Below are 26,344 nucleotides of genomic sequence, written 5' to 3'. Positions count from 1 at the left end.
TGACATCTATGTTGTTGGCTGATCCGAAAACAAGTCTGCCAGGTTCATAGAGTACCAGACCATCAGGGATGCAAGTGTTGTTGTTGTCCTCAAATTTCTCAAGAATGTCATTCGCAATACTTGTGTGCCTATTGTGCCGCCAGCAGTGTTAAAGAGATCCACCAGTTTTTCCGATCTTGTAGCCTGGTGTAATGTCATGCCCAGGCCGACATGTTTTGGTGTTAACTTTTTCCCCTTCGACAGTGCAAGCACTACATCTTGAGCGATATTGAAGATCCTTTGCTTTGTTGCGGTATGTCCCATATCATCCTGTTGATGATCATCAGTTTCCAGCACATCAGTCCCACCAAAGAGGACAGACAGAAATAGATATAAGCTAACTAGAACAATGGCTTCCACTGCATCTGCTGTTAGACCCCTCCATGCTGTATCAGGACCAGGCATACGTTCTAAGTCAGCTCGGAGTCGAAGTGCAGAGTGGACGATTCCCTGCAGCCCATTGAGTGAAGGGAGCTGTAGTTCGGATGTCATGGATGTATCATCACTGTCATCTTTTCCCTCAGAGATATCTGACAGGGCACTGGCAATAACATAAGGAGATTTGTCACTGGGATAAAAAAGGAGTGGTCCATTTCGATTGCGTGGTCTTATAAAGGAACCTTCGTCACCAATAACCTTCTGCAATGTAGTATAGAATGTCTGCCTTCTGGACAAGTAGCTGTCAGGGATGGCTTGCTCAGTTGCATTACATAGTTCTACATACTTCTCCCAAGCCTTTCTCATTTCATAAGCATTACCAGCAGACAGGCCCACCAGTAGCATGTCCCCCAGGTCATTCAGGATTGGATCTGAGCACAGAGAATGACGTGCTCTCTCCTTTTTCAACCTTCGCTTGAATTCAACATAGCATTGTTTGTGGTACTTCCCTTCTGCAGCTATTAAATGCATAACATTGGCCATCCTAACCGACATGACATAGTCCTCTTTCGACAGGTCAATGATGTTTTGCGACGCACTCATTTTCATTATGCTGTGGAGGTCAGCCTTTCCTGGTCGTTGGCAGAAGATACACCGTTCCCAATCAACTGCAGCGTGCTTGTACTTTCGAGTTTCATAGGACGAACCTGCCGTCTGCTCATCGAACATCGCTTTAGTGGTATGGAACGAAGAAATAAGGAAAGTGAAGCATTTCAAAATGTTTTTTAAAGCTTCTAAAGGAAGGAAGGAAGGAAGAAGCATTTCCTTTAATGAAGATTCAGTTTGGAGATATAAGAAAAGGGAAAGATAAAGAATGACGTACAGAAAGTACAGGTAGAAGGCAGAATGATATAATGTTCTGGAGTGGAAAAATAAAGTTTTTTTTGTTTTGTTTTTTTTGAAACAAGGAGGGAGAATAAGATAACGTTGAAGAGACAGAAAGGACAAAAACTTTGAGGAAAAAAAAAAGAAGAAAAAGAAGCAGGATGAGAAACACAATCTCAAAACCGAGACATAATCTGCTCACTGGCTATCTGAGGAGTAGGCCTTTGCTACACTAAAACAAATTCGACAATACAGCACAACAAGGTACGATTAACAAGCAAAATTGGATGAAAACACAAACAGAAACACAGCAGCGACGAAAATATAACAAAAAAATAAAACAAACAATGAATCCGGTTTGGAAAAGTTATCTCCGATTTCGGTGGAAAGAGCAGTTGAAAATTTCACCGACACGTGGAGCAACCCAGAACCAGAAGATAAATGAGCATACCTATTTTATGCTTGTTATCTCTGGTTTTTAACTAATTTTCCCTCCAGGGATGCTCAATGTATCTGAAACGGTTTGCGAAGGAAGGATGGCAGAAATGGACCTCAGGAAATAAACAAACACCTTAATACGGACAGGACAAAACAACGACGACACACAGAAGACATGCGGACAGACCATAATAAATAATCACAACATGCAACAAGGAAAGAAACAAAATCTCCTTGGGCACCGCTCACACAATGACCATTCACACTGAAACAGGGAGAATGAGGGAAAAAGCAGGGGGTCGACTAAGCTATCAGGAACACCTGAGTTTTCAGTAAAATAGACAGTCTTAGGACCAAGGGTGTATTCTGTGAGCAAGCACCTTGCGGTCGCTTTCTAAGTGGCTCACTTGATTCAAAGTGCTCAAGCAAACACTCCAACTGAACGGAGTTCTCAGCACCGTTTAACAACATGGCGGTCTCCATGTAAACGATGCCATCATGGTCCTCGAGCAAATGCTGTCCGGGCCATCATTTTCCATTTTACTCAATCCTCTTCTGACAACTTCCCCCAAATTAATTTACTGTGTTAGCAGCAGCTACAGAGTACGGGGAAGAGGAAAAGAAATGTAAATAAATGAGGAGTCAATAGGAAAAGCCCTCTGCCAAACGTATCTATGTACTGTACCTGACACTGTGCATGTTGGAAAGGAGTTTTGCATGTGTGTAGACCTTGAAGAATTGGGATGAAAAGTAGAGTAAATATGAAAGGATGAAACGACTGGTTTGGAAAGTGATAGCATGACTGCTTGTTAACGGAGTACATCCCAGGGGCCTGAAAGTAAAGAAGATGAGACTTCAGACAGTATTAAGGAAGGGGTCTTTCAATCGGAGAGTATTAGCCCGTGCACACGAATTAAGGAATTCGTGGAATTGTTTAAACAGCAGGATTAAGGAATTGGGTTCATGTCTGTCCGTCCGTCCGTCTTATCAGTTTATGATCGACAAACAGCTTCTTTAAATTAAATATTGTATTTTGAACACGAATAGAAAGACATGTTTGCTGTTTTACAGTATATTGGCTCTGAATTTGGCCCGATCGTGCACGCGCAGAGAGGAGTGAGATGATATTATTTTTACTCTGTCTGCCCGGCAACCAAACGAAATTGAAAATCATTCCAAACAGGAAAGTTACTGTTTTTAAGGACGTCATAAAGGACACAAACAACAGGCACGAATAACTAATGTAACATGTTCGATCGGGTGATGTAACAGACACTGGAGAAAATGGTGGTGAAACCCGTAATTAATTAATTTATACACCTTTAAACCTCTTCAAATATTTATTTTGATTGAATTTTATACTTTGAACACTGTATAACACAAATCTCCTTCATAATACTTCCAAGAAAGATGCGATACGTATGTCGACATCGAGTGTGACAGGGAATGGCATGTGAGAGGGTACAACCTATTTGGCTAAACATGATGCTGATTGACATTGTGTTCCATAGTGATCAATGAAGCCTCCTTCTTCTAAACTGCGACTCAACGTCGTCTTATTACAGTGTATAAGAACATAGGGGTGATGTATGAAACTGTTTCAGTGCTGGCTATTGGTTACAGTGGCTGGCTTAAGATCTTATATCTTTGGATCTTGAGTTCAAGCCCCTGTGGTGTTGTTGAATCAACACCAGGTGTGGTTGACTCAGCCTGTGATATTGTTGTGGGCCGGGGTTCGGTGACGATAAACGACCACTAGGGGCAGCAGTAGGGTCGTCTCCACCGGACACCCCGGAATTTAGGACGTGACTCTCGGACAACTCCGAAGGTCATGGATCACTTAAGGACCGTGCTCGCATATTCTCTGACGGCGTGGGGTAGGGTTAATGGCCAAATTTCAATATACCTAAGTACCCACGTCGTCAAATCCAATGAAAGAAAGTGACAGACAACGAGCTGGTACATTGAACAATCGGGGTATATTTATAATGGGGCAGGGGGAGCACAAAAAGAGCAGAGTTCAACCGACTATCGAGAAGGAATGCAAGTAATGTACAAGGCACTAAAACAATTGCTACTTATAGACTGGGCCCACAGATACACACGCACACACCCAAAATAAATGGTGGCCGCGGCCTTTATTTGGCCCTTCAGCTCGGGAGGGAAGGTGAGCTGAGGGCAAGAGTCTGCACTTGCACCTGTCCGCCTCGTGCAGTCTGGTCGAGCATGTCCGGTGGCGGTACTCGAACCCACCACCTCAACGCAGCACCAAGCACCAGGGACGAGGGATAGAGCAACGGACGCCAGCCAGCACGAAAGCGGACGAGGCGACAGGCGATCAAGGCCGAAAAAGCTTTCAGCCGGATCAGACGACACCAGGCGAGGCAGACCCAGACAGCCAGACAGACCGCGCCAATCACTCTTCGTTTCGTGAGGTGGGAGGGACTTTTTCCCTGGCCACTCGCCTCCTGATTGGACGGTCACATCGCGCAATTTGCTGGCCGTCCCTCATTGGACAGCCCACAGTAGGCGAGGCAACTCCCTCCCTTCTGGGTGGAGTCCCGATCTGAGGCGATTGTAGCTCCGCCTACCTCCTCACCGAAGACCACGTGTGTAATGGCGACGGGGTTGAGTGAAGGATGTTGTCGTTGTCGTTGTCGTTGTTAAAAAATCCCTGACTAAAAAATAAACCGGCAGCACACACATGAAATTCCCCTTAGACATTAGGGACAGGACCCTAACTATAAACACACACTCATCGAAATAACTGAACTGCGGGGGCTACTGACTGCCTGTAGCAAAATGAGTACCAGTTGATTGCATTGTATCAGTAGCACAGCTGTGCCCCTATGAAATGATACAGCCAAAGGCTGCATACATAAAAAAAAATAAGCAAGACTGCTACAGCGGTGCTGAACTTTGGGATTTTTTAAAACGATCTTTAATAACAACATTATTTTCTTAAAATGGAAGGACTGTCTAATCACTTGGTGAGGGTCCATCTTAAATATTGTGTGCAACATTGGTCATCACAACTGAGGAAGCACATAGGTGTCGTAGAGAGGGTTCAGCGCAGGGCTCCGACATCGATTCCGGGCCAAGCTCGACTCAGCTATGATGAGCGGCTGAAGGAGACGGGACTTTATACACCGGAAAGGAGGCGGTTACGAGGAGATATGATGGAGATGTATAGTGAAGGGTATAGATAAAATAAGTGCAGAAGAATTATTGAACAGAGGAGACAGTGAAAGGACCAGGTGCTGTAGTTTGAGAGTAAAGAAGAGGAGTTAAGACGGAAGTCAGGAAGGGGATTTTAACTCAAAGAGTAGTTAATGTATGGAATGGTCTCCTGGAAAGGTAGTGGCAGCAGAAACAGTAGATAAGTTTAAATTAGAATTAGATAGGTACCTGGAAGTTATGGAGATAGAGGGGAATGGGGATGTTGGCAGGATTTTAGGTCATTTGAGCATTGATGGGTGATTATGTGCATGTGTACGGAGTGTTGGTGGGGGTGGGGGGGGTCTCGTCAAGGAGTGTTGTGTGGTTGATATTGTGTTTTTTAACCAAGAAACACCTTCACCCACCATTCACTACCCCAGACCACCACCCCCTCCCCCGCCCCCGAAAAACCCCCAAAATTCGCTGTTTTCTTTTTTTTTTTATTAAAATAATTTATAAAACAAATATATTTCCCCATTTATATTTTGCCACCCTTGGGGTATCCCAGGGCTTGCCACATTATCTCATCCACATTCATCCCCTCATTGCCCCCCAATGAAATTGCGTTGTTTTAACGGATAAATTGATCTGGTGTTGATGTGGCTCAGGTATGATGGGCTGAATTCCTTCCTCCTGCTTTGAGTTACCTCCACCGTCAGTGGACGAAGGTTATGTTTTCACCCCTGTCTGTTTATCCGTGGACGGGATATCTCAAAAAGTTACGGATGGATCCGAACGAAACTTTGTGGATGAGTTGGTTATGTGACAAGAACAAGCCGATTCGATTTTGGTTCAGGTCAAGATCCAGATCCGACCTATCAGTGGATACAAAATGTAATCCGTTCAGCCTGGCGGAGGTACTCGCTCCACCGAGTACCCTTCTGGTTTCTTTGTGTAACTCTGTTTTATGTCTGGTGTTGGCTTAATGGCTGGAGTGGTGGGCTTGAGATCCGAGGATCCCGAGTTCAAATCCTGCTCAACTGTTTAATTAATACCAGGTGGGGTTGAGTCTGCCTGTCATCCTTCTCAGGTCTGCAAAATGAGTGCCAGCATGTTGGTATCCTGTGTCGGAGTGGCGACCCGTCCAGGATTGTGCCCAATAGACAAGGAGACTGCTTCGGCAGCACCAACGCTCTGCACAGAGTATGGTCCTAATGGATGGATGGATGGATCACACTGCGTGGAGTATTGTGTTCCATGAACTCTCTAGTTCACGCATGGAATGGTCTCCCGAGAAAGGTAGTGGTTGCAGAGAAGAGTCGACAGGTTTAAATTGGAATCAGATAGGTACCGAGATACATTGGAGATAAAGGGGGTAGAATAGAGGGATCTGGTGTTGGTGTAACACAGACATGATGTGAGGAATAGCCTCCATCTGCATCAAAGTTCCTTGTAAATCCACGTAAACCAACATGGCCATAAAAATAAAGCTTCCATGACACCACCGTAAAGATGATCTCAAGCCAGCAAAACTCTCTCCATCATGGGCATTGTCTCAGCCCAACAACCTCCCTCCGAATAAAACACAAATCATTGCTTCACAAACAAAAAACAATTATATATATATATATATATATATATATATATATATATATATATATATATATATAAATAAATGTAAATAAACAGGATACTACATTGATTGAGAAGGATGTGGAAAGCTTAATCAATGATGTAATAGACTAGTAGTATGTTGGACAACTACTGCTACTATTACCAATTTATTTAGTTTTTCATAGGCAGCCTATGATTGACTGCTTGACTGTATCATTTTCTGGGGGGCAAAGCTGTGTCCCTGATGCCCCCTGTTCCCAGGATGCTGTCACTCATTTTTCCGACCTCAGAAGGATGACAAGCTGAGAATCCACCTGGTGTCAATTCAACGGCCGACAGAGGCTCAAACTCAAGACCCTAGAATCCAAAGCCAACATCAGGCTTACTATTACCAGAATATTACAACTACGACCAGCCGACCAGCACCACTACCCCTGACTACGACATGTACTACTACTAATTTTTTAACGGCCACAATTATTTGCACCTTCTTGTGGAGTCCGGCAGGCCCAAGTATTCCGTGAACCGACCGGCTCGACCTGATGTTCGACTGAAGGTGGCAGGAATTTGTCGTTTGTTCAGGGTGCTGGTGATAGCCTACCCAAGGATGACACACATTGATGCCTCGCCATGCCTGCAAAACACCAGGATGATGGTCTATAGCTGGGCCAGGATTCGAACCTTCTTCTCAGGTATCCAGCCAGCCCCATCGCGGTTCACTCAACCGCACCTGTCAAACTTAAAATGGATGATAATGAAGGTTTGGGGTTAAATATTATTTCATGTGGGTTCAGCATCTAATACAAAGTGCTGTTCAATATACAGACTCATTATACTTGGTTACAGTGCAGACATTTTCCCATTTTCCTCTTCACTGCAGCCTTTACTGATGACTTGCGAGTTTTTATGGATTGCCTGTATTTTGCAGTTTTTGCTCGAACTTTAAAACAAATCAGAATGTTTAAAACTATCACAGCTTGTATGATTGTAGGAAGTAGTGAAAATGTTCAAATGTTTGAATACATCATGACTCACTTTGCTGAGTATGTTTATTTATTTATATGCAGCCTGTGGCTGCTTGGCTACATCATTTCCTGGGGACACAACTGTGCCACTGATGCAATGCCCCTGCAACCAGTAAGGTGGTATTCATTTTAACAACCTCAGAAGAATGACAGGCTGAGTCAACCCCACCTGGTATTAATTTAACAGTATTTTGCAGAGGCTTAAACTCAAGACCCTAATGTCTTAAGCCAGCCACATTTACCATTAAGCCAACACTTGGCATGTTGAGTGGGTGAGTGATAGTGCTTGATGTTGTTGATAAGGTTGATTTGATTTTTTTTTTTTTTTGAACTGTCATTTTTGCAATTAGACCTCAAAACGAAATTGAATGTTTGCTTTGATTTATTCCGGTTTATGTAACGTGGAGGGAATTATAAGGTGAACGTGCACACTGTGTGGAGGGTAAATAAAGGATACTGAGATAAACATTACCTGCTAATTGGGCTGTATGGTGTGACAGATGCAGTCGGTTATGAGAAGGGTACTTGGTAAAGCACGTACCTGAAATGAGGTAATGAAAATCTTTTTCTGTGCACCATTTCATACCGAGATGACCCTCAAAATTTTCATCTTGATCGGATGCGGCGTTCTGCATATGCAACTATGACGTCATAACGAGGGCACCTATGACGTCCCCCGCCCAAACAAAAAATCACACTCATTCCCCACGAGGAGTACTTGCGATGTGCCAAGTTTCAATTTTTTCCTTGGTGCAGATTCAGATACATAGGTCCAAACTTTTTACATTTTTCCCAAAATGACTGCCATGCCACGTGACGTATGACGTCATAATTATCATTAAAACATTCTACATGAGTAGTCGCACAAATGGTGAAAATGTCGCCTCAATCGGACAAGCGGTTGCAGAGAAAAACACAAAAGTTCTGTGCAGACAAACAGACAGACATACAGACAAACAAACAGACAAGCAAAGGGACCCAAATGTAATACCCTCTACTTTCGTGAGGTTAAATATAACTAGTGCATGCCCGTAGATGCGTGGCCGTGCGTGCAAACCCTCCCCCCCCCCCCGCAAAAAAACTCAAACAGAGTGCCAGAAACAACAACCACACAAGCCGTTCCTTCGCTTTCACGTGCCCGTACGTGCGTGGCTGTACGTGCAAAAAAAAAAATTTATATATATATATATATATATATATATATATATATATATATATATATATATATATATATATATATATATATATATATATATATATATACACTTTAAAACCGCTTGCCAGAAACAACAACTCACAGGCCGTTCCTTCGATCTCGCGTGGCCGTACGTGTCCATATGTGCATGGCCGTACGTGCATGGCCGTACGTGCGTGGCCGTACATACAAAAAATAAAAATAAAAAAAACTTTCAAACCGCATGCCAGAAACAACAACCACACAGTCCGTTCCTTCGCTCTCGCGTGCCCATATGTGTGTGGCCGTACATGCAAAAAAAAAAAACTTTCAAACAAACACACAGGCCATTCCTTCGCTCCCATAAACGACTGGATTGGGGCATTGTGTTTATCTATAAATGCGGATAAGAAATCGAGAAATTATTAGAATACAGTAAGTCATCACTATCCAAAAGTAGTGCATGCCCGTACGGAATGTTCACATCATTCCACAAATTATCGCTTTCATTGAAGTAACAACTGCTGTGATACTTACACACAGAGTTAAATAAAATCAAGTTTACCTCCCTGTCTTTGCTTGCCATGACATTCGCTGCCATTTACCATTGGCACTCCTACCCCACGGTAACTAAGGCACCGATCGATCCCCATCGTAACCAGCACGGCACGTGACGTCATCGTCGGCCGGCCGTGCACCGGCCTACGCAGCCACGCCAACGCAGAAACGTGTCCTGTGATTGGTTGGTAAATAAATGGCCATAACTTGGGAATCACTTGTCCGATTAATATCAAATCTTGAAAAGGCACATACACAGGTCCCCAGCAATATAGCTGGCAAGTTTCAATCAGATCGGACCAGTGGTTGTCGGGAAACAGCGGTCACAGACACACAGAAACACACACACACACACACACACACACACACACACACACACACACACACACACACACACACACACACACACACACACACACACACACACACACACACACACACACACACACACACACACACACACACACACACACACTGCTGGAATTATAGATAGACGAAATGAGGTCAATGAGATGACAAATGAAGGGGTTGAATGCAGACTGCAGAGGAATGAGTAAGGAAACCCGTCGTTGTGAATCGTTTTTACCACCAAATTGAGATGTATTTCGTTGTCAAGCACCAAGCATGTTGAGTGGAGCTGAATTCCTTAACACTTCCAGAGGCCACAACGTGTTTTGACAATTGGAAACAAAAAAAAGTTGTGCACTTTTTTTGATAAATTATTTTTGGAACAATTTTTCTTCAATAAATAAATAAATAAAAAATCGTGTCCATGTACATTGTACACACCTTTATCTCGTTAGCACCTCTTCATAAACAACATTGCTGAGGAAACGGCGCTTCTTTGTTTCCTCGTCCAGGGCAAGAATACGGAGGCTTTTAATGGCCAATTATTCAATTAGCGTCAACGTATTTTGCCTTTTCGCAAGGAAAAACACGAAGAGGAGAGAAGAGGAGAGGAGAGGATAGAAAAAACCCATAATGGCGAACGCGGCTGAGTTTCTCTTCACCATCGACTACGGCTACGCAGCAACGCTTCCTGTCATTGGTTGGTAAATAAATGGCCATAACTTGGGAAGCACTTGTCCGATTAATATCAAACCTTGAAAAGGCACATCCTCAGGTCCCCAACAATATATCTGGCAAGTTTCAATTAGATCGGACCAGCGGTTGTCGAGAAACAGCGGTCACACACACACACACACACACACACACACACACACACACACACACACACACACACACACACACACACACACACACACACACACACACACACACACACACACACAGATTGCTGGAATTATAGATAGATGATGTTTGGCATCACACTCATGCCAAACATAGTTTTTGGTGAACGTAAATATAATGCCAAACATAGTTTTTGGTGAGGTTAAATATCATGTCAAACATAGTTATTGGTGAGGGTAAATATCATGTCAAACATAGTTATTGGTGAGGTTAAATATCATGTCAAACATAGTTATTGGTGAGGGTAAATATCATGTCAAACATAGTTATTGGTGAGGGTAAATATCATGTCAAACATAGTTATTGGTGAGGTTAAATATCATGTCAAACATAGTTATTGGTGAGGTTAAATATCATGTCAAACATAGTTATTGGTGAGGGTAAATATCATGTCAAACATAGTTATTGGTGAGGTTAAATATCATGTCAAACATAGTTATTGGTGAGGGTAAATATCATGTCAAACATAGTTATTGGTGAGGGTAAATATCATGTCAAACATAGTTATTGGTGAGGTTAAATATCATGTCAAACATAGTTATTGGTGAGGTTAAATATCATGTCAAACATAGTTATTGGTGAGGTTAAATATCATGTCAAACATAGTTATTGGTGAGGTTAAATATCATGTCAAACATAGTTATTGGTGAGGGTAAATATCATGTCAAACATAGTTATTGGTGAGGTTAAATATCATGTCAAACATAGTTATTGGTGAGGTTAAATATCATGTCAAACATAGTTATTGGTGAGGGTAAATATCATGTCAAACATAGTTATTGGTGAGGGTAAATATCATGTCAAACATAGTTATTGGTGAGGGTAAATATCATGTCAAACATAGTTATTGGTGAGGGTAAATATGTCAAACATAGTTATTGGTGAGGTTAAATATCATGTCAAACATAGTTATTGGTGAGGTTAAATATCATGTCAAACATAGTTATTGGTGAGGTTAAATATCATGTCAAACATAGTTATTGGTGAGGGTAAATATCATGTCAAACATAGTTATTGGTGAGGTTAAATATCATGTCAAACATAGTTATTGGTGAGGTTAAATATCATGTCAAACATAGTTATTGGTGAGGTTAAATATCATGTCAAACATAGTTATTGGTGAGGGTAAATATCATGTCAAACATAGTTATTGGTGAGGTTAAATATCATGTCAAACATAGTTATTGGTGAGGGTAAATATCATGTCAAACATAGTTATTGGCCCTATCTCTCGATGGTGAAGAATCACTTTAAAAATTAAATAAATCTCGCATCCGGTTTCAGATCCGGATCTTCACCAAAATCGAATCAGTTCGTCCTTGTCACATGCCAAACCTGTCCACAAAATTTCATCTGGATCCGTCTACAACATTTTGAGACATCCTGAACACAAACAAACAAACAGACAAACAAGCAAAGACAGAAAGGGGTGAAAACAAAACCTCCTTCACCTTCGGTGCCGAAGGTAATATAAGAAGAGAAAACACAATGGTGATGGAGAATACAGTTGATCTTCTTGCAAAGAAACAGGTCAAAAGATCAGGATCGCAAAGGAAAGAGCATAGAGCAGACAAGAAGGTAGTGATATGGTTGCATTTAAGTGATTATAGGATGCATTCCCCTCCTCTGTACCCCCTCCAATCCCACTCCCCCCTTCCCAACCCCTATCTCACTCCCTCCCACCCCGATCACACTCCCTCCCACCCCGAACCCACTCCCTCCCACGCACACCGATCCCACTCCCTCCCACCCCGATCACACTCCCTCCCACCCCGATCACACTCCCTCCCACCCCGATCACACTCCCTCCCACCCCGATCCCACTCCCTCCCATCCCGATCACACTCCCTCCCACCCCGATCACACTCCCTCCCACCCCGATCACACTCCCTCCCACACTCCCTCCCACCCCGATCACACTCCCTCCCACCCCGATCACACTCCCTCCCACCCCGATCACACTCCCTCCCACCCCGATCACACTCCCTCCCACCCCGATCACACTCCCTCCCACCCCGATCACACTCCCTCCCACCCCGATCACACTCCCTCCCACCCCGATCACACTCCTTCCCACCCCGATCACACTCCCTCCCACCCCGATCACACTCCCTCCCACCCCGATCACACTCCCTCCCACCCCGATCACACTCCCTCCCACCCCGATCACACTCCCTCCCACCCCGCTCACACTCCCTCCCACCCCGATCACACTCCCTCCCACCCCGATCCCACTCCCTCCCACCCCGATCCCACTCCCTCCCACCCCGATCCCACTCCCTCCCACCCCCAACACACTCCTTCCCGCCCCGATCACACTCCCTCCCACCCCGATCACACTCCCTCCCACCCCGATCACACGCCCTCCCACCCCGCTCACACTCCCTCCCACCCCGATCACACTCCCTCCCACCCCGATCACACTCCTTCCCACCCCGATCACACTCCTTCCCACCCCGATCACACTCCTTCCCACCCCGATCACACTCCTTCCCACCCCGATCACACTCCCTTCCACACTCCCTCCCACCCCGATCACACTCCCTCCCACCCCGATCACACTCCCTCCCACCCCGATCACACTCCCTCCCACCCCGATCACACTCCCTCCCACCCCGATCACACTCCCTCCCACCCCGATCACACTCCCTCCCACCCCGATCACACTCCCTCCCACCCCGATCACACTCCCTCCCACCCCGATCACACTCCCTCCCACCCCGATCACACTCCCTCCCACCCCGATCACACTCCCTCCCACCCCGATCACACTCCCTCCCACCCCGATCACACTCCCTCCTACCCCGATCCCACTCCCTCCCACACTCCCTCCCACCCCGATCCCACTCCCTCCCACCCCGATCACACTCCCTCACACCCCGATCACACTCCTTCCCACCCCGATCACACTCCTTCCCACCCCGATCACACTCCTTCCCACCCCGATCACACTCCTTCCCACCCCGATCACACTCCCTCCCACCCCGATCACACTGCCTCCCAACCCGATCACACTCCCTCCCACCACGGTCTGGCATCAAGCACTGCTCATGAAGCGGTCTCGGATCTCTAAATACCATCTACAGGTCTCTTTCAAACCGCCTGTAAGCTCTTCTATGATTGCAAGCAGCACATCACCTGGGGCAGGATTCTCAATCCTATAATCTCATTACAGGCTGGTGTCCTTCAAAACAATGTCTTGATACTTGTCATACTTTTTGTTTTAATCAATGGTCCCTCGACTACCCTCGAACATCTTGATTACAATTTATACCAAATTTATACCAAACAGTTCTTCACATGAGAAGTGGTCAAGGGGTAAACTACAACTGCATCCCTGTCTGCCAATTGAAAAAAAAAAATTAGAACCTGGTAAATAACTGGGAACATGGTGTTCAATGTTGGATAGTGACACTCTCTCTTCCCTTGTCTTTACACAAACCCTAAAATTCATCTCCCTGGAGTCATTGGAACTCGGCTTCATGATCTGCTGAGATGAGTCGTGTGCCAATCACATCTCAAGCTGGCCTCCCAGACCAGATGTCTTGGCTTCAGAGCCAAATTTTCCTCCAATGTCTCAGCATCTCAACACATCCTCCGGTGAGTCTGACCCCACATTTCCCAACAGGAGCACCTTGCTCGCATCTACTGCGGTCCAATCTCTCCCGATGCAACGTAAGGAAAGATGCCGAAGCATCCTGCTGGAGTACGAAACCAAAGCAGGTGACGGCATTGTCGAGACAATGCTTAATGAGTGGTATATACTGTACTGTGGAAGGCAGCGCATACATGGCTCGAGAATGGTTCCAAAAATGATCACCTTCGACGGTGCAAACCAAGCATAAACTTTTTTTTTTAAAAACCTGTTGTTGGCTTAACGGTTAAGGTGGCTGACTTAAGATCTCAGGGTCTTGAGTTTGAGCCCCTGTCGTGCTGTTAAATAACACCAGGTGGGTTGACTCAGCCTATCATGCTTCCGAGGTCGACAAAATGAATACCAGCTTATTAGTAACAGCATCAGCAGCGCAGTCGTGCTCCCAGCATTGATGCAACCAGCAGCCACAGGATGCATGTGACATCTTGACATGTCTTTGTAAGACATGTCCCCGACCAATGTGATATTTCTAAGTCCAAAAAGGACATAACTCTGAAATATTGATGAAACAGCCCGAAACTCGAACTTGTTCTGTAACTTATCATAACAAAGCCATGTACCAAGTTTCAGTTGAATACGTCAAAGGGTATAGGGAGAAAAAGTCTGAAAAACCACAGGTGGGATGGCTAAACAGATGGATAGACAGACAGACAGATGTTTGTGTGGTCCGGCAGCTGTCCGACCAATGGGTGCACATTTCAAAAATCGACCCCCCCAAACAAGGACCTCAGCAACAACAGCAGCAACGACAGCGACGCGAAGCTCTTGCGGACTTGTGAATAGCTCTTAACGAGAGAAGTGATCCACAATCCACACTAGTATTCACTTTGCCATTTAACAATGCAAACATTTAAAGAAAAATAATGTTTTCACCATTGCAAGATCAATTCAAGAGTACGAGCAGGCTTCTTGTTTGCTTTTCGTTGGAGGACGGGTTTCAAAGCTCGCGAAAGAAATCTTCCCAAACAGAGTGTGAGTCACAAACCAAGGGAATACGTAAACAGACGTGAAACCCGAGAGAGTTGACTTTGTGCCAAACAGCAAGACAGGTGAGAATAAGGAACGTGGTCGAGATCGGTGTGGGGGTTTGGCATGCCCTGCGATTGTGCAGGCAACTTGAAGCCCTGGAGGGAAGAGCAAGATAAGCCGGTGCGGGTTCTGAAGACAAAATGGAAATAGACAAGTGGCTGTCCCAGCTGGGTTACCTCGCATCGAGAGTGTGGCACAGCATTGGTGAAGAGCGAAGGTGATACAACATGGTCGGAAATTGGGACACAAAGGTAGATAGGTGGCAGGTGTGTGTTCCTCAGCCTCCTTATACAAGAGCCACGTGAACCCAATGCCCAGGATTACGATTGATGAGAAGATTTTTGATTTTTTTCAACGACTTTGGATGATGCCACACTGCATGGGATTTTGATGACTATTCGGACAGGATCGAGCAGCATGCCATGAAAGAGCCAATGATTCATACACAATCCATCCAACCTCCCTGGAGGATCAGCATGATGGAAGATGATGCTTTCGAACCCATAGAGCATGACTCGTCCGCAGCTCCGCTCACTAACAAGTGCAATGGCAGGGAAAAGGGCCTCGATCCTTGGCAGTACCATTTAAACTTTGAGGAAGTACAGCAATTGAGAGGTCACCGCTGTTCTGTCAACGGATGGGAAGGTTAGGAGGTTATATCTGGCTGCAAATGTCACTCAATCTTTGCTCAAGCAGGTGTCGCAGCAGGACAAGACACCATGGATTTATTAAATACGCACAATGGTGAAATCCTCGTGACCTGCAGGTCCTCTGCATGTGCCTCCACTTCCCTCCCCTGACTCCTCTCCATCTATATCTCTATATCTATATCTCTATATCTCTATATCTCTATATCTCTATATCTCTATATCTCTATATCTCTATATCTCTATATCTCTATATCTCTATATCTCTATATCTCTATATCTCTATATCTCTATATCTCTATATCTCTATATCTCTATATCTCTATATCTCTATATCTCTATATCTCTATATCTCTATATCTCTATATCTCTATATCTCTATATCTCTATATCTCTATATCTCTATATCTCTATATCTCTATATCTCTATATCTCTATATCTCTATATCTCTATATCTCTATATCTCTCTATCTCTCTATCTCTCTATCTCTCTCTCTCTCTCTCTCTCTCTCTCTCTCTCTCTCTCTCTCTCTCTCTCTCTCTCTCTCTCTCTCTCTCTCTCTCTCTCTCTCTCTCTCTCTCTCTCTCTCTCTCTCTCTCTCTCTCTCTCTCTCTCTCTTCCTCCGTCCATTTTCTCTCCTTTCTCCTGTTTTATTTTCCCAATTACAATCTTCATTATTTACAGGCTCTCTCCCACGAGGTTGAGATGTGTAAGGTAATGAAGGGTGTGGACAAGGTAGGTGCAATGGAGCTTTTCAGCAGGGTGGACAGTATTAGGAACAGGGGCCATAGCTTGAGGGTAAAGAAGAAGAGGACAGTTTTAAGGCAGGGGTCTTTCAATCGGAGTGTGATTAATGTACGGAATGGTCTCCCTGGAAAAGTAGGGGCAGTAGAGGGGGGGGGGGTGGACAGCTTAAAATTGGAATTTGATAGGTACCTGGATGCATCCCTTGTTTAAAAACCACATCCACTTCATATTTCTTGGAATCATGACTTTTTACAATGTCGATGCTTTGGTTTATCCAGCACACAATTAACAAATCCGAGATTTGAGAGAGGAATTCGTGAGTTTAAAGCAGCATTCATTTGGATTATACACGCGTCAGACCTTGCTGTTGTTCATGAACATCCTCGCAAGTGATCAAAGCTTCCAGAGTATTTCATAAATCAGGTACCCAGGTTCAGGTGCGGTCCCACACACTGCAGGTTCATGGCCCTGTAACTGAACAACACACCTGTCAGAAGGATACCAGTTTGTGTTCCAACTGGTATGTGCTCTGGGTAGGTCGTGAGGGGTCGTAGAATGATGTCCAAGTCCACATCCAAAACCAATTGTTGGTAACCACCATTTACTGAAAACTTTGCTGTGAATTCAAATCCCAAAGAGTCCATTGTGACGTCTTCTCTGTCTGTGAGGTCAAGACACTTCAGCTCTCACTCAGCTATATTGGCAATTTCTCCATCTCTTGCCACCTCCAAATGTACGTGATCGTGTTGCTCTCACTGTTGACCATTCTCAGACAGCTCCACAGATTTGTCAAAGAACCTGCCCCTCGCTTGTTTCCCCAAATCCGATCTCTGTCTGTCATCCATTTATCCTGTATAGAAGCTTGGAGCTGGCCGAGACTCCCTGGAGGTACACACACTTGCATCTAAGTTGTCCAGCCTTGGTGTTTCACAGGTAGGGTGAATCATCAATGTGTTGTACCATACCTTGGATGGACCATAAACTGATCTTCCAGTACCGGCATTCGTTGGTGGACGCTAAAGATCACACAGTGCCCTTTGCGAAGAATAGACGATCTATCGGCAGCACCGTGAACAGATTACAAATTCCTACCTGAACTACCTGAGCAGACAGACAGGTGTGAAAACATAACCTCCATCCACTGCCAGGGGCAGAGGTAACAAGGGAACCATTGCTACACAAATGTCCAAACATGATGTCATCAGAGGCTCCAACATGATAAATAATGCGATGGTATCTTCTTCTTTTGTATGCAGCACATGGCTGTCGGAACCATAGCTTGCTCGGGCGCAGCTGTGCCCCTGATGCCGTGCTCCCAATGTAGGTTTTCGCATGAATTCGTAATTTATCCAGGGTGCCGGCGACAGCTCACCTAATATTTGCTAAGGACACTGTGGGATCTTTAACGCCCACCAACTAATGCTGGCAGCTCAGCCGGGAGGCTCAGTTTAACGTCCTTCCAATTGATGCACACACGATGCCTCGCCCTTCCTGCAAAAGACCAAAATGATAGTTTATAGTTGGATCCGGAACTCAAACTCAGGCTAGACAGCTTCGAGGTGAGTGTACACTGCATCAACGGCACAGCCACACTCCCAATGATGCTGCCCCACAGCCTTGTGCTGCATACGCATGGAGATGATAAAATAAAAAAGTCAAACCACAGAATTGTTGATCAACCCATGAATCATTGTTGGGAAAACAACTGCTGTTACCGATAACATCTTCAGAAAATGTAATCACATTGCCCCTTCGGAGAACAAATGCCCAGTATCGATGTTATCAAACTCTTAATTTACACTTTGCCATCACTTGCATCACATATCTACCCCCATGTAATCTCATTGCCACTTTCAGTTGCTGTTCATTCACAACATCAGCACCATTTGTTCGACAAGTTGTTCTTTCGACCCCTGGGGAAAGATACCAGACAGATCTACAGCAGCTCTGAGCTGGAATGGAAATGCAAGTGCTGAAAGAGTATTGCATTGACTGTAATTCAGCAAGGATGCCATTTACAATATCCATGCCCCTAAAACATGGTTGCAGCAGGAATGTTTTGGCGAATGTGGTGATATGAACCTCTGCAGTGTCAGGTTGGTCAGGTATGGGAGCATGCGCCGGAGCAGTGTGTCGCTGTGTCCACTTTCCGCCGGTACTCCAGGGGCCTCCGTCTGGCCATCTCCCAGGCAGATGCCAATCAACCTCCAAATTTCAATTTGGATGTTTGAAAAGAGCAGACAGACATTACACTGCAGTGTAATTCGAGAATTTACAAGTTCGCCAACTTCAGTGCTAGTGAAGGAAAACTTCACTGGTGCGTGCTGGAAACTTCAGCCTGGTACGCTTTCGCCACCCAGTGGAAAGTTGATAAAATTCAGCGATCTCACAAAATGGAAGGCAAACCTCTTTTGCACATCAAAGGGTGATGGGCTAAAACTATTGAAAATTAATATTTCTGGGGAAATTCTCACAGCACTCGAGGTACTTAATGAAAGCTGTTATCATTCGGTAGGAGATTCCAGGTTTGAATGGATTTTGTTTTTGAAGACAAGATCTTCGCTCATGGAAGAGCAAGGTGATGGAGGGTAGCAACGCATTGATAGTAGGGTTACCACCACTGATTTTTAATTTGCAGAAACACAATTTAAAACTAGAAGGGCACTCAGTAGAGCGCATACCTCCGCCGCGTAATGCCCGATCCATGAGAACATATCGAGCCCAATACATATTTGAAATATCATGCTATACAGGATTATATCGTTTTTGGCCCTTTCCCTCAATGGTGAAGTCACTTTATAAACTAAATAATTATCGTATCCAGATCCGGATTCTGTGTCGGAGTGCCAACCCATCCAGAATTGTGCGCAAATAGCTCAGGAGACTGCCAAGGCAGCACCAACGCTCTGCACAGAGTATGGTGCTGATGGATGGATGGATGGATGCATCCCGATATTCAACAAAATGGAATCAATTCTTCCTTGTCACGCACCCAGCCTGTCCACCAAGTTTCATCCGAATCCGTCCACAACTTCTTGAGATATCATGCTATATATCATTTTTAGTCCCATCTCTCAATGGTGAAGAATCACTTTAAAATGCTAGTAGCCAGATCCAGATCTTCACCAATATCTAATCAGTTTGTCCTCGTCACACACCCAACCCCGTCCACAACTATTTGAGATATCCTGTACACAGATGAAAAAGACGTCATGCAGAGAACGATACTTGCAAAATCCACCCCATCTCCAAAGGTTGCCATGGATACATCAAATTGTCCATTTCCTCAATATGAAAAAACAATCTTGATCAAAGCTCAAGTCAACAGGATGAAAATCGATTCTTTTTTCAGATTGAAATTATTTTAGAAGTTTGACCTTTGACCTTTTTAACTCAAAAATAGTTGGTTTCCCAATTCTGTGATGGACTCTGCAAATCCTGTTCAAATTTCAAGTCAATCAGATGAAAATCGTTTTTAGAAAGTGGACCTCAAGATGACCTTTGACCTCAAAATCAATACGCTTCTCAGTTGAGACTACCTCCACAACTCAGTGAAGTATCATGATGATCAGTTTAAAATTGTGACCTGGAGGCGACAAACAGACAAAAATCGACTGACCAATATGTGATAAATCTTCGATTTTGCAAGAAACAGACGGGCAAAGGGGTGAAAACATAACCTCCTTCACCTTCAGTGGAGGAGGTAAAAATACAACTTATTTGGTTACACAAGTTTACAAAAAGCTCATTTTGTGCGACCATGGTAAATGTATTCTAAAATTTGTAAACCTTAAAAATGACGGAGGAGTTGCTGGTCTTATTTACACTTAATGGGTTTGCAAACTCGGACTTCACTTTCAAAAAAGGTCATGATTGATGACATCGTTATACGGCTCACCTCTTTCTCTCCTGGCTCTCTGTGCACATTGAAAACGATTTCGTTATAAACAAACATTGTGTCGACCTTTAAAGTTGTAATTGAAATTATTTACAAGCCAGCAAATACCACCCGTCGCTTCGCTGATGGCAACACTAAACGGGGGAGGGATAAAAAGAGTGGAGGGAGAGGGAAAGAGGGGTTGGGAAGAGAGAGCAGGGAGGGTGAAGAGGTGGAGGGGAAAGGAGAGAGGAGGGGTGGAGGGAGGGAAGAGAGTGTGAGGTGAGAGGAAGGGAAGGCAGACATGCGGTGGAGCGTTATTTACGATTCATACCGTCACATCAAAATGATTCTGCATGGAATAACAGTGAAGGTGGAAACAAAATAATTTCTGAAATCCATTTTCTGTCGGTCATATGAGAAACACGGTCTGCAGACAAATTCCTGTCCGGACAAGTCCAGAGACAAACACTGCCCAGATGCGTCCGCAGCAAAGTTGGCCGGAGACAAACACCGCTCACACAAGTCTGGAGACAAACTCCCGTCTGGACATAAACACTGCCCGGACAAACACCGTCCAGACTCCAGACATAATCACCATCTGGATATGTCCAGAAACGGAGACAGACATTCAGACAGAGTGAGCGAGGTGGGTGTAGGGGAGTTCGCAGAGAAAATGTTGCACGCACGCAGGCGCTTGGCCGATATGGGCAATTTTGGGGGAATCGGCAGGTTGGAGTCAGTGTCATTACCGACTACATTACGTACAGTAAACAACCCAGAAACCTTGAGTAGCTTTCACTGAAAAACGACGTTACATTTACATAGACGTTTCAGGAAGATGATCACAAACATAATTCTTTATAAACAGCTGCGTGTGATGGGTGGGAAAAAATATTTGGGTGACGGAGCACGAACCACTCGCTCAGGGTGACGAAGTGCGGTACTGCTCTCGACAATGGGCGCTCAGCAAGTAGCTTAAGCACTCATGCAAACACTCCAATTCAATGGTTGATAGGGAACGGTTGGCCAGGCTGGCGTTGACTACCATAAAGAATCCTTTTAACTTTAAAGCCCGTCTTCCCTGCGCATGCAGCAGTTAATGAAATAAAATGAATTCATGAAATAAAATGACTTCATCCACAACAGTTTCCGCTTAATGTAAAACAACCCTGCATACGTCGCAAAGTTAAATCACCTGTGAAATAAACATTGCAGAATAATCCGCCATTTTTCCTGCTCGTCTCTGCACGCGTCACGTGCTACATCGGTTTGCGGTCTGCGCAAACGTTATGACTTTTTTTTTCTTTTTAAACATCCGTTTTTTTACCAGATTTGCTTTGATTCCCTGCAGAGCACCTCGTGAAACCTCCAAAAAACACACAGATCTGGCACACTTTATGGACAGGAATTTCCTCTGGGCGATAAGGCACGTCAGGTCCAGCAGTGAATGCATTAAAACATGTCGCTCAATGAAGCTGGTTAATTTTGGCATGTTCCTAAATTTTTTGTTCGCTCAATTCAATTCTCCAAAGAGTAAAAAAAAAAAAAGTAAGTTTCATGCTTCAGAAATTTTACCTTTTCTTGTGCATCTATGGAGGAGGGAATATAGTCTTGCTTGCCTAAAGTAAATAGGTATATCAGCTTAGTTACAAGACTCGTTGTTTCTTTAAATTATCAGATTTCCACACTTTAGTCCGGACGATATCCGATCTTCAAAATGGAAGTAATATTTCGATGATATCATTTAATTAGTCCGTGAGAGTAAATCGTGTAAAATCGTATCATATCATGCATGAAATTGCTCCAAGCTCTTAAGTTGAAAACTACAGCACTTACAAAAGCGATGTACAGCGATGATGAACAGGCATTCGAGATGAGTGAGGAAAGTGGAAAAAAAAAAAAAAAAAGATCGTTAAATCGTTGTGGCCTGTTCCAAGTCAAAGCGTGGTTGAGCAGGCGAAAAAAAACATGGCAGCTTCAGACTCCAGCGAGGTTACCTAGGAAACACCTTAAACCCCCAGATAGTTAGGGAATTTTAGCAAATTGTATTGACCATTGGTGAAAAAATTGCTTACCAAAAAAATTTGTTCACCAACGTATTCATCTAGGTGTCTGCTAACACCTATCAATTAGTGCAAAGCCAAATCCTTGTGGAAAATTCTGGGGAGGCAATCAAAGTTCGGGTGCTCAGAGGGCCTGCGCAAAAAAAAAATCGGAAAATTAACTTTTGCCAATATTGACTTGTGGGATGTCGAACTAGGGGTTTTTTGGGGTGCTGAATTAATTCCAACCATTATTTTTGTGAAAAAAAAAACACTCCTTGATCATATAAAATGTATTTTATTGACATTTTTAACAGAACTGTGCTCAATGGAAATGTTGCTTCGTCAGCTTTTACAACCTTATTCATCAAACTCCCCAGTATCTTCCTCACTCCTCTTGTCATCCAGCTGGTTTATGTTAAGGCAAGAGTTACCATGACAGATGCCGCAAGCAGAAATACACTTGACTCCTTGCTTTTTACAGCAGCACCTGAATGAGCTGCAGTCCCCCGCACAGTTGCAGCTGGCAAATGTCAGGAGGTAGTCTGGTGCAATGGGGTCTGTAGAAGGGACTGGTGCATATCCTTGCTCAGTGAGTTGCCATCCATAGTCCCGGGCATCCAACGATGGACTTTGCAGCATCAGCCACTCTCTAGTCTGGAGGTAAGCTCGGAGAGAGTGCTGTGCTGCAGCTCCTGTTGTCGGGAGGAGTTTCTCAGGTTTTATGCTCCCAGTAGCACCCCGCTTGCTGAAGATGTCGAATCTCAAGTCTTCCAAGTCTTTGGAGGATTTCCCATGGAACATGAGCTTGAAAAGATCACAGCCTGCTTTAATGATATCACCTTTGTCAGCTCAGATGTCCATAAACACGGCCATTGCCGTGCTTCATCAGTCTTGCAGAGCTTGCTTAGCAAAGTTGGTTTGCTAAACCCAAAAATTGCAGACACTGTATCACAGCCAGAGAAGCTGTCCAAGAAGATGAGATACCTCCGGTATATCTCTGGGAGGGCCTCCCGGATCTTTCCGACATCGTAAGATGTTTCTTTGGCTGTCGTGAGGAAGATCAGATGGTCTGCAACATGATGAATCAGCATAACCAGGACGTCTGTGTCCTCAGCCCTCACCTCGACAGGGGACTCTCTTGCCTCATCTCGAGCTGCGCGGATGATGGAGGTGTCGGCATCATCGGAGCATTGCTGTACACCGATTCCATTCCTACTAAATGTCTCAGCAAGGAGCAGAATGAGCTGGGCTTTGTTGTTCTTGTTATCGAGGAACTTTTCTCTTGCAATGGTGATTTTGAGATCCAGACGAATCTGAATGTCACAGCATGCATTCTTTGTTCGTCTCAAATGGTCATCGTCCTTGGTGGAGCTGCCATATCCGTCAAAGACCACCATTATCCGGAGGCGATGGCTCCCCATGGACTTCACAAACCGGAGGTAGCTCTCGGCAACATCCTTCCAAGTAAGGTTAGCCTCCCACTTGACATTGTGCAGGAGCCACCCACCATCAACCACAAGGCTTGTGCAGGGGGGTTGTTCGACAGGTGCCACACATGCCTTCAGGGACCTTGCTGGGGTAGCCTTGTCTGGCTTTCGCAACTTTTGATTTTTGTTAAACAGAGACATCGGTTTTGGCATCAACTCAAAGTGCAGAGCTTCTTTGGTCTTGACTTCACGCTCACTGATGACAATGAGGCGGTTGAATAGCTTCAGTGAGTCAATGACCGGCTTCTCGCCATTGACTTTGGGTCCAGATCTGAGGCTTGCAAGTGATTTGACCTTGTGTTTGGTTACCATTGCATCCACAACAGTTTTCCCATCCATCTTAGCCTGTATGGCTCTGCCAACTTCTTCTGCTTGATCAGCGTCGACTTGGTCTTCGGGAGTGCTGCTGAACCCAGTTGAGAAGGACACCAGAGTCTTCGAAAGGGTTGACTTCCTCCAACCACCCAACTATGGTGTTGACAGCATCGTTATCTCTTTTCATTTGGGTTCTGTTAACATCGGTGTGGACAGGTACCCCACATTTGACCATGCTTCTTTCTAGCTCTTGGTGAATGAACAAGAAGTGGTTCAGAGTCTGAACCTCAGACTTATGAGAAGACTCATTCCGAAAGCGGCCTCTGTTTAGACCACCGGAGGTTTTTGCCTCACGCATGAGTGTGGTTTCTATCGTGATGTCGGTCCATGTGCCGGACCATTCATGGTCTGAGAACCTGACTACATGGTTGCCGTACAAAGTGAACTTGGATAGAGTTTCCTGGAACATGGGACTCTCCTGTCGCTGATGCATCAGCTGTACATACAGCCTTGCTCCCTTTGCGTACTGGTGGTGGCCCGCTGCTGTGAAGGTATTGAGCATTCCAATGATGCAGCTGAGATGACCTGTGTGGTCTGGGACACGCTCACTCCTGATGAATACCTTGATGAGGTCAATTCTGCCATAGTACCAGACCCAGAGTGCTGGTGTCCTTCCTCCTTCAGCTAAGATCTTCAATCTCTCTGCCATCCTCTCCTCGAAGACAATGACTATCCTTGGTGAGACTTCTACTGAGCATGAGCACAAGTATAACCAACAATATAGCAGTGGTTTCAAAAATGTTGTTTGCTGGTTTCAGCACAATTTGAACAATCTGCATCAATTGAGCCAAATTACCGCAAAACACAGTCTGAGATATCTAAAAATGTATCATATTGTTGCGGTTGAGGAGATTCGCAAACCACCATTCAGGTCCCGTAGGTGAGATATCTCTGCAAGTACATGTGTAGTTAGCCCCAAACCTGTTGTTTAGAGGGAATAAATGTGATTCATTCGGGCTGCGACGCTTTGAGATAGTCGTTTTTCTGTTCTATCTTTATTTTGAACCAACCACGTCTCAACCGCCATCACACAACAACCACCAACCGCAACGCCGCTTCACAACAACGCCAACAGCCACGACCTTTACCTTCACAACTCGCTCCCGCAAACATCGCATCACCGCCATTCCAAACGTCGCCATGGCAATAAACCACCACAATAAACCCTCCACCACCTTCACCTCTCCTCCTTCTACCGCCATTCCCATACCACTTGTGAGCACCGAGCGTCAGGCTGTCCTGGCCTGGTACGGGACACGCGCTGAGCCGCGAGTGCAAAATGCAGCCTTTCCGAGGAGAATTCGAATCAGGAATGCTACACGCCCACTTCTGATCCGTCCAATCAGCAAGCGCGGGGTGGTTTGGCCCCGCCTCCAGGAGCGTCGGTTTAGAATCGCGATATGCAAATTCTAGGATCAGGGGAGGTTCACGCCCCTTTTTCTCCGTCCAATGGGCGAGCGTGGCTCCACCCCCGAGCTCGTTCTGATCCAGAAATTTGTATATGGGTTCTCCTGCCGGCCTATAAAGTGCCGAGTGCAGGGTCGAGTCGGGCTCGGAAGAGTCAGTCTGGAGAGGTCAGAGAGCCGAGTGGAGCTCGCAGTCTGTCGGGGTTCGGAGTCTGTCGGGGAGCTGCAGAGAGAGGAAGCCTGGAGCGCGGTTGAGTCGGTTTGAGCGCAGTCGGCCTTGGAGGAGCGGGGAGTGAGTCGGGAGGCGACTGTGTACAGGTGGTTTGCTGCAGTCGGCTGAGGAGAATTGGGGAAGAGACCGAATAGCACGGGTCCGAGGCAAGGAAGACGGCGGTTGGCGACGAGCTCGCAGTGGAATCGCTCGTCGCGGGACCCAAGCAAGCCAGCGATCCTCTTTCCACAGAGAATCAACAATTCCCCCCTTTTTTCCCCCCGCGCTGAGAGAGTGCGAAAAGGGGGGCCCCGTTCCCACCCCACTCCAAGCAGTGCC

General features: G+C 45.2%; 2 long non-coding RNA genes across 2 annotated transcripts in view; one reads left to right on the top strand and one right to left on the bottom strand.

Annotated features, from left to right (window-relative positions):
* Window positions 1-8,459, top strand: part of LOC147033187 (uncharacterized) — a 57,555-nt gene extending 49,096 nt beyond the window's left edge. Inside the window, exon 4 of the long non-coding RNA XR_015055461.1 lies at window positions 6,775-8,459. This is a non-coding gene — a long non-coding RNA (uncharacterized LOC147033187). The remainder of the gene's footprint in view (window positions 1-6,774) is intronic.
* Window positions 1-26,344, bottom strand: part of LOC147033175 (uncharacterized) — a 388,661-nt gene that overhangs the window by 44,413 nt on the left and 317,904 nt on the right. The gene's annotated exons all lie outside the window — the stretch shown is intronic.

This window comes from Eptatretus burgeri, chromosome 2, assembly GCF_056783735.1.
Source record: "Eptatretus burgeri isolate ZD-2024b chromosome 2, Ebu_testis_v1, whole genome shotgun sequence".
In the NCBI taxonomy this organism is placed as follows: Eukaryota; Metazoa; Chordata; class Myxini; order Myxiniformes; family Myxinidae; genus Eptatretus; species Eptatretus burgeri.
This window is presented reverse-complemented; position numbering and strand designations above follow the sequence as displayed.